This window comes from Solea senegalensis, linkage group LG4 (assembly GCF_019176455.1).
Source record: "Solea senegalensis isolate Sse05_10M linkage group LG4, IFAPA_SoseM_1, whole genome shotgun sequence".
NCBI classification, from domain to species: domain Eukaryota; kingdom Metazoa; phylum Chordata; class Actinopteri; order Pleuronectiformes; family Soleidae; genus Solea; species Solea senegalensis.
This window is the reverse complement of record NC_058024.1, coordinates 34,781-52,478: the sequence shown is the minus strand read 5'-3', so window position 1 is coordinate 52,478 and position 17,698 is coordinate 34,781.

Genomic DNA, 17,698 nt, shown 5'->3' with positions numbered 1-17,698 from the left:
CATTGCATGTTTTTGGACTGTGGGAGGAAGCCGGAGAACCCGGAGAGAACCCACGCACACACGGGGAGAACATGCAAACTCCATGCAGAAAGGCCCTTGTTCCAACCGGGGCTCGAACCCGGGTCTTCACGCTGCAAGGCGAGAGTGCTAACCACTACACCACCGTGTGGCCCCATGTTTATAATAATTATTATTATTGTTGTTGATGTACAGTATATTGTTGTTTTTTGATAGATAGACATGTGTTTAAGGCCTGAGTAACGCCTGAAAGATAGATTATAGAATAGATTTTGGATGCATTACTGCCGTAACCTTTTTGATACAATATTACTACTTTGTTTAATTAGTCAAATGCAGATTCATAATATCCCTTTATATTTTTGAAAGGAAAAAGCATTCATGATCTGACACAGTCACTGGTCTGAAATACAGTGCTCGTGATCAGCAGTGCTGTCTCTAAACACACCAGACTCCTCTGTTCAATACTGAGATTTTAGTTATTACCCTGGTAGTTGTTGGAGATGAACCCACGTTTTTAGGATTGTTAAGTCTTTTTAACTGATCTACAGTTCTGCTTGAATCTTGTGTGGGACGTCTCTTCCTGTGACGGCACTCTGACCAATCAGTGGCCGGCAGTTTGGCGACGTCAAGCATAGTACCTACTCAGCGTGCTTGGAACCTTGCCAGAGCAGGTACTATGCTAGTGGAAACCCAACTTAACCGTGCCGTGCCGTGACGAGACAAGACGAGGCAAGTCAAGCCCGTGGAAACATGCCAAAAGTTATTGTCATGATAAAGTGTGATTGCTGACAGAGAGAGAGAGAGAGAGAGAGAGAGCTGCATAATGGCTGTTGGTCCAGCAGTCCAGGGCTATGGCAGCATAAGTAAATGTTTCAAAGTTCACTTGAACCAACTCTAACTATGAGCTTTATTAAAGAGTTGACCTTTAAATGTGGGGAGAGTTTTTTCTCCTGGACCCAAAGTGGGAGCTGGTTCTTCAGGAGAGGAACTTGGTAGTTACAGGTTCTGCCTCCCATTCTACTCTTAGAGACTCTGGGAACCACAAGCAGGCCTCCATTTTCAGAGCAGAGAGGTATATTTGGGTAGTAAAGAATAGTAATTAAGGTGACTAAGTATTCAGGTAGAGCTTCCCTCAGGTGGTTAGGACTTGGGATTGACTCCAGCAGCCCTGCAACCCTCATGTGGAGGATAAAGCAGTAGATGATGAACTAAAGGTAGAACTTCCTTTGACGTTGTAGTAGGAATGGTGTCAAGGAAACAGGTTGACGGTTTAGATCCTGCCACCATTGAATGAGTGAGTGAGAAGTTATCCAAACGACAATCAGTATTATTAGTGGGTATGATGAGATCAGTGTTTCTCTGAAGGTTGTCATCTTGTTAGTGAAGAAGTTCATAAAGTCATTACTACCTAGAGTTCTTGGGATGGTCGGTTGCACTTATGATTGTTCTTGTTTTCTTCTGTCAAAGATGAATAATAGGAGCTTCTAATATTATGAAGGGCTTTCTTGTACGTTGTCAGGCTAAATAGGGCTCCTTGGTAACGTGTGGTTTGTTTTAAAGCATGTATTGTGCAGTTACACCACACTAATCTTCTCTGACTCACTACCTTCCTTTTCAGAGGGGCAACACAATCCTGTGTTGCTCGTAGTGAAGTTGCTGTACGATCAACAAGATCATCAGTTTGAGTAGGATCTAACCTCGCTTAGATTAACACTGTGCAGCTCTCTCCTTAACTTTAGATACAGCCATCAACTGTAATAATAGCTATTTCTAAATCCACTGTTAGTGATGGTAAGAACATTATTATAGTATAGTTATTATATATAGTATAGTTATTATAGTCAGAAAGTAGAGGATTATGGGTGCCACAGGTCAATATAATATAAGAGTTCACTGCAGACATAACAGCAATCAGTGTTGCTCAAGTTACTTGGAAATAGCAATTTGTTACTGATTACTTCTCCAATAAAGTTATCCAGTTCATTTACTGATGACTCATTTTCAAAAGTAATTAGTTACTTTAATAATTACTTTACTTAGTTACTTTTCAAACACATGATGCACAACCTGAATACACTCAAAAGCAAAAGACCTTTCCGCCTAAATCTATTCTTTCTGCATATTCCATCATATGAAAATGAATCAAATTAAACAGAAGCTCAGTGGTAGAGTGAGCTGTCTTTCAACTTGAAGGTTGTGGGTTCAATTCCTGGTTCATGCTGATGTGTCCTTGGGCAAGACACTTAACCCTAGCTCCTGACCTGATGTGGGTGAATGATAGTGATAGAAATTGCGCTGTACATAGATGCGCTGTATGAACGTGTGAGTGAATGGGTGAATAGCTTTGACTTAGTGCAGTGTTTACAGAGAGTGGAGCAGCAGCTCTCTGGGAGAACATGTCTTGTTTATGTCAGAGGAAAAGAGACAGAGTAGGTTCAGAAGACAGAAAGACAACCATAAGTTAAATAACCACTCGTCACAACCAAGGTATGAGGAAGACTATTGTTGCATGCAGATGGACGACAGCAGGGGTCACTCTTGACACTTAATTAGGTGTCATGTGTACCTAATAAAGTGGCCATTTAAAGTGAAATATTCAATATGGAGGTGTGCGTGTGTGGGGGGGACCACAGGGAGCTGTGAGGAACTGGAAGTGGGTCATTGGGAGCACACCTGACAGATGCAGCCTCATCACCTCTGTATGTGTCTGTCAGCACACGAACATTCTGCTGCGATCTTATCTTTCAATTACTGCAGCCAGCACATTCCTGCTCACCACACACATGCATGCATGCACATACGCACCTGCGGATTCAACTCAAAACATCTCAATGAGAGGCTCGGCTGATAACTGCTCTTACATTACTGCCAGTCATCACTTAGAGGAAAGTTCAGGTTTATTTGAATTATGCTGCGTTCACAACTGGGAGTGATGTCATTCAGTTCAATTCAATTCATTTCAATTCAATTCAATTCAATTCAATTCAATTCAATTCAATTCAATTCAATTCAATTCAAAAAACTTTATTGATCCCCAAGGGGAAATTCCTCCCCGAGTTCAAGAAACAAAACATGGATGCAAATGAATCTGTGGTTAACCATTGTCAGCAATACCAGGTAATAACAATGTAGCAACATGTCTGCAGTTAAAGTGCCAGAGTACCATGTGCACGACTTATTTACTGTCACAGAAGTGCTGTAGCAGTGTGTGTGTGTGTATGGTGGCAGCCAGCTGAGTTTGATCCGAGTTCCTGAGCTGGAAATCTGTGTTCAGGAGCCCCGGCGACCTCCATGACCTCAGAAATTCAGAATTCCGACTACAAATGGAAAACAGCGTTAGTCTCTCGCTGAAAACATGGCTGTTTGAAAGTGAGCGTCCATGTCTCACACATAACAGTCAGTGCTGACTATAAGTCACAAACCCCCCCCCACATATCATCACTTTAATGTGCAACAGAAAAATAACATTTAGCTCAGTGAAATCACAATTACAGCCACAGCCTCGTTGTCAGATGATGAGGAATTGCTTTTGCCACGTTCTATATTTCACTGACATCATGTAAGCCATTAGCTGTCATGATAACACATGTGTTTCTCACACTCACATTCACTGAGCTCTCTGAAGGACAAATGACTCTCAAACACTCTTTGGGAACTCTTTGGGAATTTTTACTCACTGACTCATGCAAGTAAAAAAAAAAATGTCACACAGAACATGATGCTCTCACACACACACACACACACAGACCTTAAGAACACATGTGCACCCACAGGCCGTGATGACGAGGGAGAGACCTCAAAAGTACTCCTTATGAATCGTTAGAATATCCAGAAACACATGGTTTGTGTGTGTGTGTGTGTGTGTGTGTCCTTTTCTGGCATAAACAGGACCAGTTGTCCTCATGTAGACCAAAACCTTGTCCTAATGTGGCAGAGCCTCATTTCTGAGGAAATGGTTAAGTTTAGAGCCAATATTTGAATTGTGGTTAGGTCAAGGTTGAACTGATGATGGTACAGTTTAGGGATATGGCTTTATTTAAGCTGTATGAACTGAATCAATGCACAGCTGTGCCGGCATGCCCATGTGGCCTCCATGACAATATGGGTCCCAAGCGGGTTTGTCTGTGGTTTCCAAGGTGGCCCCACCTGAGTTTGCCCACTTAGTACCCATGTAGCCAGGAGAGGTTACTAAGTGGGCATGGGCATGGAAGTGGGCACATTACACAGGTCCCATATGGTTTCAGTAATATGGGGGAGGAACAAACCTGCTGCTGGGACCTGAATATAACCCTGAGGCCCACATGGACATGCTGACTGGGTGCGTGTGTTTCTGAGTGCTGGGCCCTGTACATGCCACGCAGTGCATATCAATCATAGGACACTAGGACGCGGACTTTGTGGGAATTGCAAAAGCAGTGTTGGTTTTAAATCAAACTAAAACAAGCATTCCTCTCTCTCTCTCTCTCTCTCTCTCTCTCCCTGTCATAGGCTTATATTCACTTAAATAAAGCTGTATCCGTAACTATTACAGGTTAATGCCTACACTGTAACTTTATCTGATCCACATTTCACTTCAATTGTAACCTGAACCTCAGAAATGATGTTTTGTCTCACTTGAACCAGGTTTTGGTGAGGACCATTGTTTCAGACAAATGTGGTGTTTATACCAGAACAGGTAAAAACATCATGTAAAAGTGGACGTAGTGTTTCAGTTTGCTGGGCTGAAGACAAAAATATATTTGTTAGCCACCTGAGGGCGAATGCACTGGTTGAAATAGGAGAGGGGAAATGGCCTTCTACTTTGACTTGATTTTTAATCAGTGTTACCAACTTTGCAACTCTGTCACTATATTTATATTTAGTATTCAGAACTATCATTTCTAAAAAAGTGACTAGTTGGACATTCATGACTTGAGGAGACATTGCATTGACTTACATTCTTTTCCTGGAGACTTACTCTAACCATAACCACAATGACTACTGACCTAATCCTAACCCTAACCTCAACCTAACCTTAAAACATATCTTCAGCTTAAAATGTTGTCATTTACGTTATGGAGAGGCGTTATGCTTTTTGTCCCCACAAGGAAGACAAGTCCCCATAATGTTACTGTAAACAGGTTTAGGTCCCCACAACATTAGTAATCACTCAACAGCTCAGAGAGAACGATAGAGAAAGCTTGATTTACACACTCGCTGAAGCTCCATGACAACCCCCCCTCCACATGTCTTGTAATTGTGTTATAGTTTTTGCTTGTTTATTAAAAAGAACAGGATTTTGGGAAACACTGTTAATAATGTCAATCACTCGTTTCAATTCTAGTAAATTATACTCCCATTTTATAGAAAACAAGATGATTAAAGTGTGAGTAGATGCTCCAAACATTATCCAAAATTCATGACTACATGCTGACTTTTACAAGGGACACGCTGGGTTTTACCTTTTAGCTTAGGGAAAGCTGAGTTTCCACTATGAAAAGTATCTTAATTTCCTCCTCAGTCACTTCACTTCTCTCTCTCTCTCACACACACACACACACACACACACACACACACACACACACACACACACCTTGCCAGCCTAAAGGTTTTACATGAGAAAATGTCTCTGCCTCAATCTCCATTTCTGACCCTGTGCCCCAAACAAATCCTGAATTAATTAAAAAGGGAAATCCCAAAGGTCCTCAGGTAGACATGCTCTCTCTCTCTCACACACACACAGACATGCAGATTGAGTGTCTCTCATCCTCGTGCAGTGGTCCGGGATTAGTGGAGCTCGTTCAATGATGGGAGTGTTTCCAGGTTGACAGAGAGTGACGGAGCTCAAGCAGCTTTGGTTCAAACCACATTTGGGCAGAATAATTGTCCAGTTGTGCACACACTCTGGAGCCAGTCACACCAGCACAATCCAAGGTCTCACTAATAGAAGTAAATACACTATTACTCAGAATCAGGATGGCATATGCAGAGCGACGGGAAACACGTCAACAAAGGTGCTTGTTGTAGTTTCTTAGGATTGATGATGATCTCTAATGACATGGAGCAAGTAACTTAAAATGGAAGCAACAGCTGAATCGAAAGACAGCAACTCTTGGCCGCCATGCTCTGGCATCATTGCATTAAATCCATTTCTACCGCAATGGGGGAAAAGCCCATTGGTGATTTTTCTGAATTTGGCCAACGGTTGGATTCTGCAGTGAAATTAAATGGTTGGCAGACGTTGGCTGCTTTCATGCAGAGTCAATGTTTCACTGAACTACACAGAGAAAAACTGCTTTAACTCACATCTTGATGGATCACCACAGTCACATAGTAACGTCCATACATGTTACAATAGTGAAAAATGTACAAACCACCAAACATTCCAAACTAAGTTCCCTCATAATGTAACATAACAAACAAGAAGTAAATAAAACCAATGTGCTGTGTGTTTATATGGTCAGGAGAGAGATGGCGTGTAAATGACTGCACAGTCAGAGCACAGACTCTGAGGTGGGATCCAGCTCCACTTTGTTCAAGACTGATACATTACTAATCTGAACGTCATATCTGATTACATAATCTGATGGATCACACAAATTACATGTCAGCTGCCTAAAGGTCACGCTCTTTTACTTGTTAAGAACACGGGAGCTGCTGGTCGACTGCTGCCATGTTTGGCACTTATGTAAATCGGAATGAATGAATGATTCTCTCTATGGACTGTTATGGTATGGTTAAGTGAGCAGTTTTCAGAAAGTCTAATGAAATAAAGCATCAAACATATTCTAAGGACGTTACATAACTTTCCATGATACACTATTTTTCTTTTTCACTCTCAAAAGGTTTTCCACAAATCTCAGTGCATCATTCTTGAAATTACTGTATGCCATCCTCATCATATTCATCATATTCATCATATTCATCATGACTTTAGACACCAAGAAGAATGTGGAGCCGAGGATTAAATGGTGTAAGCTGAAACAGAAGAGTGTTGTGCAATTTCAGGGAGGAGTTGCAACAGAGTCTGAGAGGTAGTGAGGAGTTACCAGGTGACTGGGAAAGTGCAGCTAATGTGGTCAGGGATTCAGCCAAGAAGGTGGACAGAGGAAAGAGAAGCGGATGACAGAAGAAAAAGTGGGAAAGAAAGTAGGCAGAGAACTGGGAGTCTAGAGAAGGCTTATTGTGAGGTGTATGAGACAAATGTGGCAAAACCCTCAATTCCAGGGAAGCTCAGCTTCTCTGGGAGTCAATGGAGCAGTGGGGATTTTGTGAGAGAAGCCTGTAGACACATTGTGTGTTATTTACTTGGCGACATCCATCCATTATCTACCGCTTTATCCTTCACCGGAGGGTCGCGGGGTGTGCTGTGCCAATCACAGCTGACAAATGGCGATAGCGGGTCACATCCTGGACAGTTCACCAGTCCATCACATGGACACATAGAGACAAACAACCATTCACATTTTTGAAATGTGGGAGGAAGCCGGAGAACCTGGAGAAAACCCATGCACACACGGGGAGAACATGCTAACTCCATGCAGAAAGACCCTTGTTCTGGGGCTCAAACCTGGGTTCTTGCTGCAAAGGCAAGAGTGATAACCACTACACCAACCGTGTGGCTGTCATTTGCACAAACTACTGTAAATAAAAACACATAATATATAGCATTTTTTATTTTTTTTACATAATTATTGAATTTTTCTTGTTCTAGTTGTTTGTTTGCAGAGTTTGTGTAAGAAGAGTGGACAGACCGTTGGTCCAGGTGATGTACCTGTGGAGGTATAGAGAGAGAGAGCAGTAGAACTTTTGACCAGACACAATCTTGTAGAGCAAGAAAATGCTGGGAGAAAAAAAGTAGTGGTACTGATCTTCATGAACAAGGGTGATGTGCAGAACTGTAGTAACTACAGAGGGATACAGTTGATCAGTCACACCATGAAGATGTGGGGAAGAGTGAATATCAGGAAAGAAGTGAATATCAGTGCACAGCATTATGGGTTCATGCCGAGAAAGAGCACAGATGTGATGTTTGCTTTGAGGCTGTTGATGGAGACGTATAGAGAAGACCAGAAGCAGTTAAACTGTCTTTGTGGAACCAGAGAAATCTTATGATCGAGTGCCAAAGTATGTGAGGATGCTGCAGGACATCAATGAGGACAGTGGTCAAGATCAGGGATCAGCTCTGAGTGGTGATGGACAGGTTGACTGATGAGGTCCGGCAGGAGTCTTGGTGGACTGTGTTGTTTGCAGATGATGTTGTAATGTGAAGTGAGAGTAGGGGAAGAGAGTCTGAAGAGGGGGAGGTCTGTACTGGAGAGAATACCTGGGGTCAACCATCCAAAGCAATGGACAGTGAACAAGAGAGTGCAGGCAGGGAGGAGCTTTGTCAGAGCTGAAGATACTGGGATTTTCATTGGGAATGACCAGGATTGACAGGATTAGAAATGGTTTGGAGGTAAGAGAGTCAAGGTTGAGATGGTTTGGTCACATGCAGAGGAGGGATAGTGATAGTATTGGACACAGGAGGTTGAAGATGGAGCTGCTGGGCAGGAGGAAATGAGGAAGACCACAGAGAAGGTTCATTAATGTTGTGAAGGAGGACACAAGGACAGCTGGTGTAACAGAAGAGGACACAAGAGAGAGGACAAGATGGAGGAAGATGATCCACTGTGGCGCCCCGTTAAGGGAGAAGCATAAATAATAATAATAAGATGCCGTATAGGTGGGACATATGCACTGTGAGCAAACTTCCATCCATCCACTTTCTACTGCTTTATCCTCCACAGATATCGTCCACCAGATCTGTCCAGGTCACACCCTGGACAGATCGCCTGTCCATCACAGGGACACACATAGAGACAAACAACCATTCACCATTCACTCTCACACCTACGCTCAATTTATTGCAATATGATTTTTTATCCAAAAACATATTGCATGATTTTAGACTGTGGGAAGAAGCCGGAGAACACCCACACATTTATTTTTTGATAAATAATAAAGCTTTATTGAAGAAGTATATATGAACACAGCCAGGTCAACTCAGGAACACAACTACAAGTTCACATCAAGAAAATAGAGCAAACAATCTGCAAAAACAGTGATTGCAAATTAAAGAACAAGAGATACGTTGATTTCGAAGTAAAGCTATGGTTGTACATGAACACATGACAATGGAGTTATAAGGTTATTTCACTCTGGGAACCATTTCAGGGCTGGTTCCATGTTATTCATAATAATAATAATAATAATAATAACAATAATAATAATAATAATAATAATACTAGTAATAATAATAATAAATTTTATTTAAAAGAAAAGCACCTTTCTGTCACTCAAGGTCACTTTACAGTAAAATACAGTTAAACAACACATACACAGTTAAAACAGATCTATGCAGCTATTCTAGTAAAAACAGACAGTACAATTACAAGCCAGTTTAAACAAGTGGGTTATAAGTGATGATGTTGATTAAAGGATTCTCTGAAAGTCTTTTTCGTGTGTCCTTGTGGACACAGATTTTATTCGGTCTTGGATGGCAGCCATGTTTGTGATGTGTGAAGATGAATCTCAGTGCAGAGACGACGAACAGTCAATGGGACCTTCAAATGTCGTCACCAGTGCAACATCATGCATCCGTGTATGTTTGATTTGTCCCATGTTTCAATAAAGTGCTGATGGTTCTGGACGACAATGACCAAAACTCTATGAGGAAATATTTGTCAGATAAAATTGAAAGTTATTGTTGCCTGTAAATTGACAAAATATGTATTTAAAAGTAGCAGACATGCCTGAGTCCATGACAGTAAATTAACACCCACTCAGCTTTACTGGAAGCCCTTTGTATAAATGACGCAATAACATGATAATGACAACCAGGCCCAACAATCACATACAGGCCCAACAATCATATTCTGCTTATGTTACTGACCTGCCTGCTTATGAGCTTAATGTTTGGTGTAATTATATTTCTGCTTACTGTATCTCCCCACAAAGCTTTTTTGTGGAGCTGAGTCTGTCTGCCTGTCTGTCTGTCCTGCTGATAAAGGATGTGGATCTGAGAGAGGACAGGTCCCCCCCTTCTTTGTTTAGACACGATTAAAACAGCTTTAGCCTGTGATCCTTTTGCTCTCAATGATGTAGTTATGTATAATGAGTCTGCAGATCTGCTCCTTCGCTGCTTATTATATCCAATAATACATTTGAAAGCCAATGTTGGAGGATACTGATATCTTGCTGACAATATGGTGCATCCCTAGTTAGTAATTAGACAACCTTTTTGACTGGAAAACAAAACTTCTGTTAACCACTCACTCTCCCATACCAAAGGCCATAGAGAAAATCAACAGTTTGACATCACAGGAGGATCTTATTTTGAAAATCAACAGTTTGACATCACAGGAGGATCTTATTTTGAAAATCAACAGGTTGACATCACAGGAGCGCTGAACCATGTTCAAATATCTTATTTTGAAATCTTTTGTTGGGACTGACCTCAGTGACAAAAACTTACCAAATGTAAGTAGACCTGAGCTCCTGAGACTTCAAATGCAGATTTTCTGTAATGAGTCTGGTGCGGGAGAGTGAGAGCTTTAGATGATCAATGTTCCACTCAGAGAACGGCTGTGGAACAGTGTTTCCAGATGTCATAAGAGAAACAATGAAAACAATGAAAACAAGCAACTTCTTTCTCTCAAAAACATGAGCATGAGAAGGACTTTTAACATTTAACATTACAGAGGGGACATGAACATTTGCAAATCAATACCAAGTACATTATGTACACAGTAAACCTCTGATAATTATACTTTGCACACACATAAATTTCATCCTGAATCAACAAATGTGTCATTGCTTTTCATGTGCTCATCTTCCTTTTATCTTTTAGGATTTAAACCAATATGTCAGGAAAAAAACGCTCTTTCAGATTTACTGGGAGTGTTGTTGATGAAACATGAATGTGTTTGTTTCTTGTTAAGAGAAAGAACCATCAAAAGATTTCAAGACGTGGAGGAATGTGTGTGTGTGTGTGTGTGTGTGTGTGAAGCCCGCTCTGGTCATTTTTTTCCCCTTCGTCCTCATCATTTATTATAATTTATTATAATTTATTAGCTTCATTATTTTATTACTTTTGTCCCATATATTCATCCAGTGTGCAAAGACCTTATCACTGAACTTTTCCCGAGTTCCCAGAACCGGAAAAAAATACTCGTAATACCTGGCTAATACTCGTATAGCTTGTGTTCTCAACCTCATACAATAACCCTTCAGAAAAACCAAAAACAAGGTTAATCAGCAAAAACACAATAAAACTGGGATTGAAGCTCGTTTGTTTCTGGCGTGAAGCTTCAGAGAACTGGGAATCAATTAATCACCTGTAATTAACTCCTCATCTCATCTTGGTTCTTTTCAAGCTGCCAGAGTCGAGCGTTGCTCGGTAAACAAAGTCACAGCTGCAGGAAATCAGGGAAGTGTGGAAATCCAAGTGGCCGGTGATTAGAACAATGTTGCCTGCATGGCCACAGTGTTCTGACTGTTACCTCTGCTGTCTCAGTGATGATGCAGCTGCCATGCGAGGGGACAGGTTGGTGACACATACACCATCTTTGCAGCAGAAGTTGGACAATTGAAGAAGCATTCTATATAATGTGCCTGAAGTAGATGAAAATGGCTTTTGTACAAAAGTGAATAGCACTCTCGCCTGGGTTCACGACCCGCTCAGAACCAGGATCTTGTTTCTAAATACATCCTCTCTAAAAAGTCACAGTCAATACTTCATACACAAAGCTGTGTCATTCACACACTAATAAATCAGGTTTGGTTGTTATTCATATTAATAGCAGATGCTCACATGCTCCTGTTACAGATTATAATACTTATTCTATACTCATCCTAATTTGATCCTAGCAGCAGAAAATGCCACCTTCCCAAATATAAAAATAATCAAAACATTCTATATTAATATTTGTTCCACTTTAAATGAGTCTTTTAAAGGTTCTTCAGCCTGAAATATACATATCAAATATTAAATATATTTTTTGGCATTTTAACCCTTTAAAGGCCATTATGTTTACACAAACAAAAATCCAATCATTTCCATGAAATACATTTCAAGGAGAATTTGATTGTAATTATTATTAAACCCTGAGATGGGTCAATGATTAGCAGAAACATTGATTTTGATGGATTGTTTTAAATAAATCAGATTTAAATAAATAAATAAATAAAAATAATAATGAATCTTTCCTATTTGATCCTAGTGGCAGAAAATATCAACCTCCCAAAAACTGCTGTAATATTATATATTAATATTTGTTCCCATTTTAAATGAGTCTTTTAAAACTACTTCAGCCTGATTGTTGATATATCCTGATATATGCTTCCTCTAGGGAACATTATTAGAAAGCATAACATACACTTTCATTGTTATGCAGATGACACACAGCTATATCTATCGATGAGGCCGGATGAAATAAATCAGGTTGTTCAACTCCAGGAATGTCTCAGAGACATTAAGTCCTGGATGACCTGTAACTTTCTACTTTTAAACTCAGATAAAACTGAGGTCATTATACTCGGCCCTAAACACCTCAGAGAAAAACTTTCTGATCACATTGTCACTTTAGATGACATCACCCTGGCTTCCAGTTCCACTGTGAGGAACCTTGGAGTTACTTTTGACCAGGAAATGTCATTTGATTCACACATAAAACTAATTTCCAGAACAGCCTTCTTCCACCTGCGGAACATTATGAAAATTAGAAACATTCTGTCTTTACAGGATGCTGAAAAACTAGTTCATGCTTTTGTTACATCTAGATTAGATTACTGTAACTCCTTATTAGCAGGATGTTCTAACAAGTCTGTTAGAATCCTTCAGTTAATTCAAAATGCTGCAGCACGAGTTCTGACAGGAACTAGAAAGAGAGACCACATAACTCCAGTGTTAGCTTCTCTACACTGGCTCCCCACAGTTTAGAATTAAATTTAAAATCCTCCTCCTCACGTACAAAGCACTTAATGGTCAGGCCCCTTCATACCTGAAAGACCTAGTCTTACCCTATCATCCTAATAGACCACTTAGGTCACAAAATACAGGTTTACTTGTGGTTCCCAGAGTCTGTAAGAGTAGAATGGGAGGCAGAGCCTTTAGCTACCAGGCTCCTCTCCTGTGGAACCAGCTTCCAATGATAGTTCGGGAGGCGGACACTCTCTCTGTATTTAAAGTTAAACTTAAAACTTTCCTTTTTGATAAAGCTTATAGTTAGAGCTGGTTCAGGGAAACCTAAACCATCTCTTAGTTATGCTGCTATAGAACTAAACTGCTGGGGGATTTTCCGGTGGTACACGCACATTCACTCTCTCACACTCAGCATTTGATTATGACTTTTTATATGTCATTAACCTTGTCTCTTTCTCTCCCTAGTTTGTGTCCTTCCTTCCTTCCCTCTCTCTCTCTCTCTCTCTGTATTCTCATCATGCAGGTTGCAGGATCAAGATCCAGTTTCCGAGGCTACGCTCATCGTCACCATTATTATTATTTTGTAAATTAAAAAGTCGATATCAGTAACTGTATAAATTTGTAACCTGATACAGTTGTTGTGTATCTGCTGCTGGTCTCCCTCTCTCTCTTCTGTCTCTCCCTCATCTCCCTCTTGTCCTTTCTCTCCCCCCATTTTCTATCCCCCACCTCTCCACTATCCCCCATTTTTCCTTTCACCCCAACCGGTCGAGGCAGATGACCGCACATCTCTGAGCCTGGTTCTGTCAGAGATTTCTTCCTGTTAAGAGGAAGTTTTTTCTCTCCACTGACGCCTAGTGCTTGCTCATTGTGTGAACTGTTGGGGGTCTCTGCTCTCTTTGATGTTGTCTATGTACAGTGCCTTGAGATAATGTATGTTATGATTTGGCGCTATACAAATAAAATTGAATTGAATTGAATTGAATTGTTGGCATTTTAACCCTTTAAATTACATTATGTTTACACAACTCCACTGTTTTTCTTCATCCACAAAAATAACACAAAAAACAAAAACTATATAATAATTTCCATTTCCATACATTTCAAGGAATATTAGGTTATTATTATTATTGTTGTTATTATTATTATTAGGCTCTGAGATTGGCAGAAACATTGATTTTGATTCACACAGATTCAATTTAATAATCTTAGTTTATAATGGTATATGATGATTTTTCACTACAAGTAAAATATGTTTTAAAATAATATTTAATATAAGATAAATAAACAATACAAGAATAGTTTGAACCAGAAAAACAACAACATTATTTTGCAAAGACAAACATTGAATGATCTACACTGAAATATGAACATTGAATATCAATGGGGGCAGTTAGGTGTGTTGTTGTTTGAGATGGGGAGAGGGCAAAAGATAGAGATGGCTAATGTGTGAGTGAGTGAGTGAGTGAGTGAGTGAGAGTCCAGCTCAGGTGCTCAGGTGGAGCAGAGACTCCAAATGGACTTGCTGTGGTCTTTACATGTAAACTCCCCACATTTGCAGCAGGTGCTGCCAACTCTGGTCTTTCTATCGGTGCAAAAATGGCCCTGCCTCCTGTCCTCACATTTACTCATGAGAAAAGGACCTGCAGCAGCAGCATCATCAGCAGAAGCATCAGCAGCAGCAACACCCTGCAGATATGCAACCATTCCTGCAGCAGCTGATGAGCGGGGAAGGCGTCCTCTCCTCTCCATGTGTGGGGGGTCACGCAACAATAGTTGTGTGTTAATGAACACATGTGGAATGTTACTGGCTTTGTGCAACTGCAAATATGTACTACTGCTTTATATGTTCTTGTATGTTTTTGTTGTCCTCTCTCTGTCGTAGCTGTGTGTTTGTGTGTTGCCATATTCTTCAGCTGGGTCAATCATTTTGATTTATGTTGTATTTTATCCATTCATGCGTTGGATGAACTTCTTTAAAGCTTTGCAATTTACTGACTGTGCCTTGAACGAGTTACATTTCTTCATGCATGTTTTTTGTCACGTAAGAAAAACTGCGTGATCTTGAGAGATTGTGTGTGTGTGTGTGCAGGTTCAGTTCAATTCAATGTTATTTGTATAGCGCCAAATCATAACATACATGATCTCAGGTCTGTACATAGACAACATCAAGGAGAGCAGAGAAACACAACAGTTCACACAATGAGCAAACACTAGGCATCAGTGGAGAGAAAAAACTCCCTCTTAACAGAAGAAGAAATCTCTGACAGAACCAGACTCAGAGATGTGCGGTCATCTGCCTCGACCGGTTGGGGTGAAAGGAAAAATGGGGGACAGAGGAGAGGTGGGGGACAGAAAGGGGGGAGAGAAAGGACAAGAGGGAGATGAGGTAGAGACAGAAGAGAGAGAGAGACCAGGAGCAGATACACAACAACTGTATCAAGTTACAAGTTTATACAGTTAATGATATTGACTTTTTAATTATGGCACAATAATAATGGTGATGATATGTATGATATGAATAGCCTCGAAAACTGGATCTGGATCCTGCAACCTGCAAGATGAGAATACAGAGAGAGAGAGAGGGAAGGAAGGAAGGAAAGACACAAACTAGGGAGAGAAAGAGACAAGGTTAATGACATATAAAAAGTCATAATCATATCCTGAGTGTGAGAGAGTGAATGTGTGTGTACCACAGGAAAATCCCCCAGCAGTCTAGGTCTATAGCAGCATAACTAAGAGCTGGTCCAGGTTTCTCTGAACCAGCTCTAACTATAAGCTTTATCAAAAAGGAAAGTTTTAAGTTGTGGCAGGTGTGTTCAGTGTTAAGGTTAAAATTCTGTGATGAGTTCGATGCCACTACAGTTTAAACTGTAATGACCTGTGGGCCACTGACTGTCTCGACTGGTCAGTCGGGGGCCAGTCAAGTAAAAAACAAGCCCAACTTTTTTGGGAAAAGCAACAGTTGCAGTGGACGATATAAGCTCAAAATGATGAAAAAGCTTTTCTGTCTTTACTTCTTCTGTCTTTTAACCATTATTCTGTACAGCACTTTGGTCCACTGTGTTTGTTTTAAAGTGCTTTACAAATAAAGTTGGATTGGATCATTTCAAAATATAAGTGCTTGTTTTAATATGCAACAATAAAAAAAAAACATATTTATGATGCAACATTAATCTATTCATTTAAAAATAAAAAAGCTTGATATTGTTTGGGGGGCCACATGAAATATTAGATTATTATTATTACATTGCATGTCATATATTTTGAATGAATGTAAGTTTTTTTGTTTGTTTTTTATTCATTTTTGTCAATAGTTTTGTTGAATTTCAGTTGTTAAACAACGTGAAGAAGTAAAGACATTTTTCTTTCCAAATAAAACACTGTGGATATTGAGGAGGATGAGAGAGAGATCGTCACGTGTGTGCGTGTGTGTGTGTGTGTGTGTGTTACTGTTAACGGTGCTCCTTGCTGCTTGTGTCAATATTAACATATTACCAGTACTACTACATATTGATACTGCTTATCAGTCATTTTACTCTTATTGATTCTATGTGTTGCCTTTGAGGAGAAAACATTAAACAAACTGGTAAAGAATGAACATGTCTTTGTGTTTCTCAGTAGTATTAAAAGTATTAAACAACACAGTGAAACTTTTTGTCTCAAACTAGCGGACGTTAAGGGACAATTTCACCAAAAATGCAAATGTTGGTACTTTTAAAAATACCAAGTTCAGTACCCAACCCCAGTGTGAGTGTGAGTGAGCTTTCATCAAGTTTTCACAGTTTATGTAACAATGACATCCTGTCATTCAGGAATTTGACATCTTGAATGTAAAAACAAACAATGAACAGCTTGAGATAATGAGAACATTATACACACACACACGAGTATAACAGAAGGGTACAACGATTCCATGACAACAACAAACAGCATTCAAAGCCTGCTGACAACACATCACACACTGTTGTTGTTTACGTACAAATCCATACAACACAAACACACAAACGAACAAACCGCAGACACATAAAGGCTCTCAATCCAAACCATACGCAACATCATATACACAAACCATAATTATAATCAGATCGCTCAGACACACACAGATATACAGGACGCACACATGACACACCTACGCATGCACAGCACAGACGCTCAGACGGTGAAGAGATGCAGCTGTGCAGTGAAGGACAGAGGAGGCAGGAGGCAGGAGGCAGGGGGCAGGGAGGAGACATGACACAGCTGCCGCTGATGAGTGCTCTCAGTGCAGGGAGAACTGACTCATTTAGAACAGAGGTGAGGATTATATTTAGATTAAAGGGCTAGTTCAGGTTAATCAAGCTATGGCTCACACAACCAGACACCTACGGAGCCCAGGACAAAAATTGTGCCCACTAATACTGTCATGGTTCCTGGACAGTTTGATAAGCAAATTGAGCGCACCTCCTCTAAGGTCAAAGGTAGAGTGGCTAAAGCAACACGATGGACAGAGATAGTGTGATCGAGTTTTATTTTAGGCTGGGAACGAGCTACAAAGACATTCTAAAAGGCAGGTTTCTTTACCGGCGCAGATACGACAATAACAACACAACACCGCTCGATTTGCTTACCCAGGTGTCCAGGAATGATGATATTATTAATTAGTATTTTGTGCGCACATTATACCTACTTCATGGCACGTTATACTTATTTTGTGGGCACAATTTAATTTAATTTATTACCATGTCACGTCTG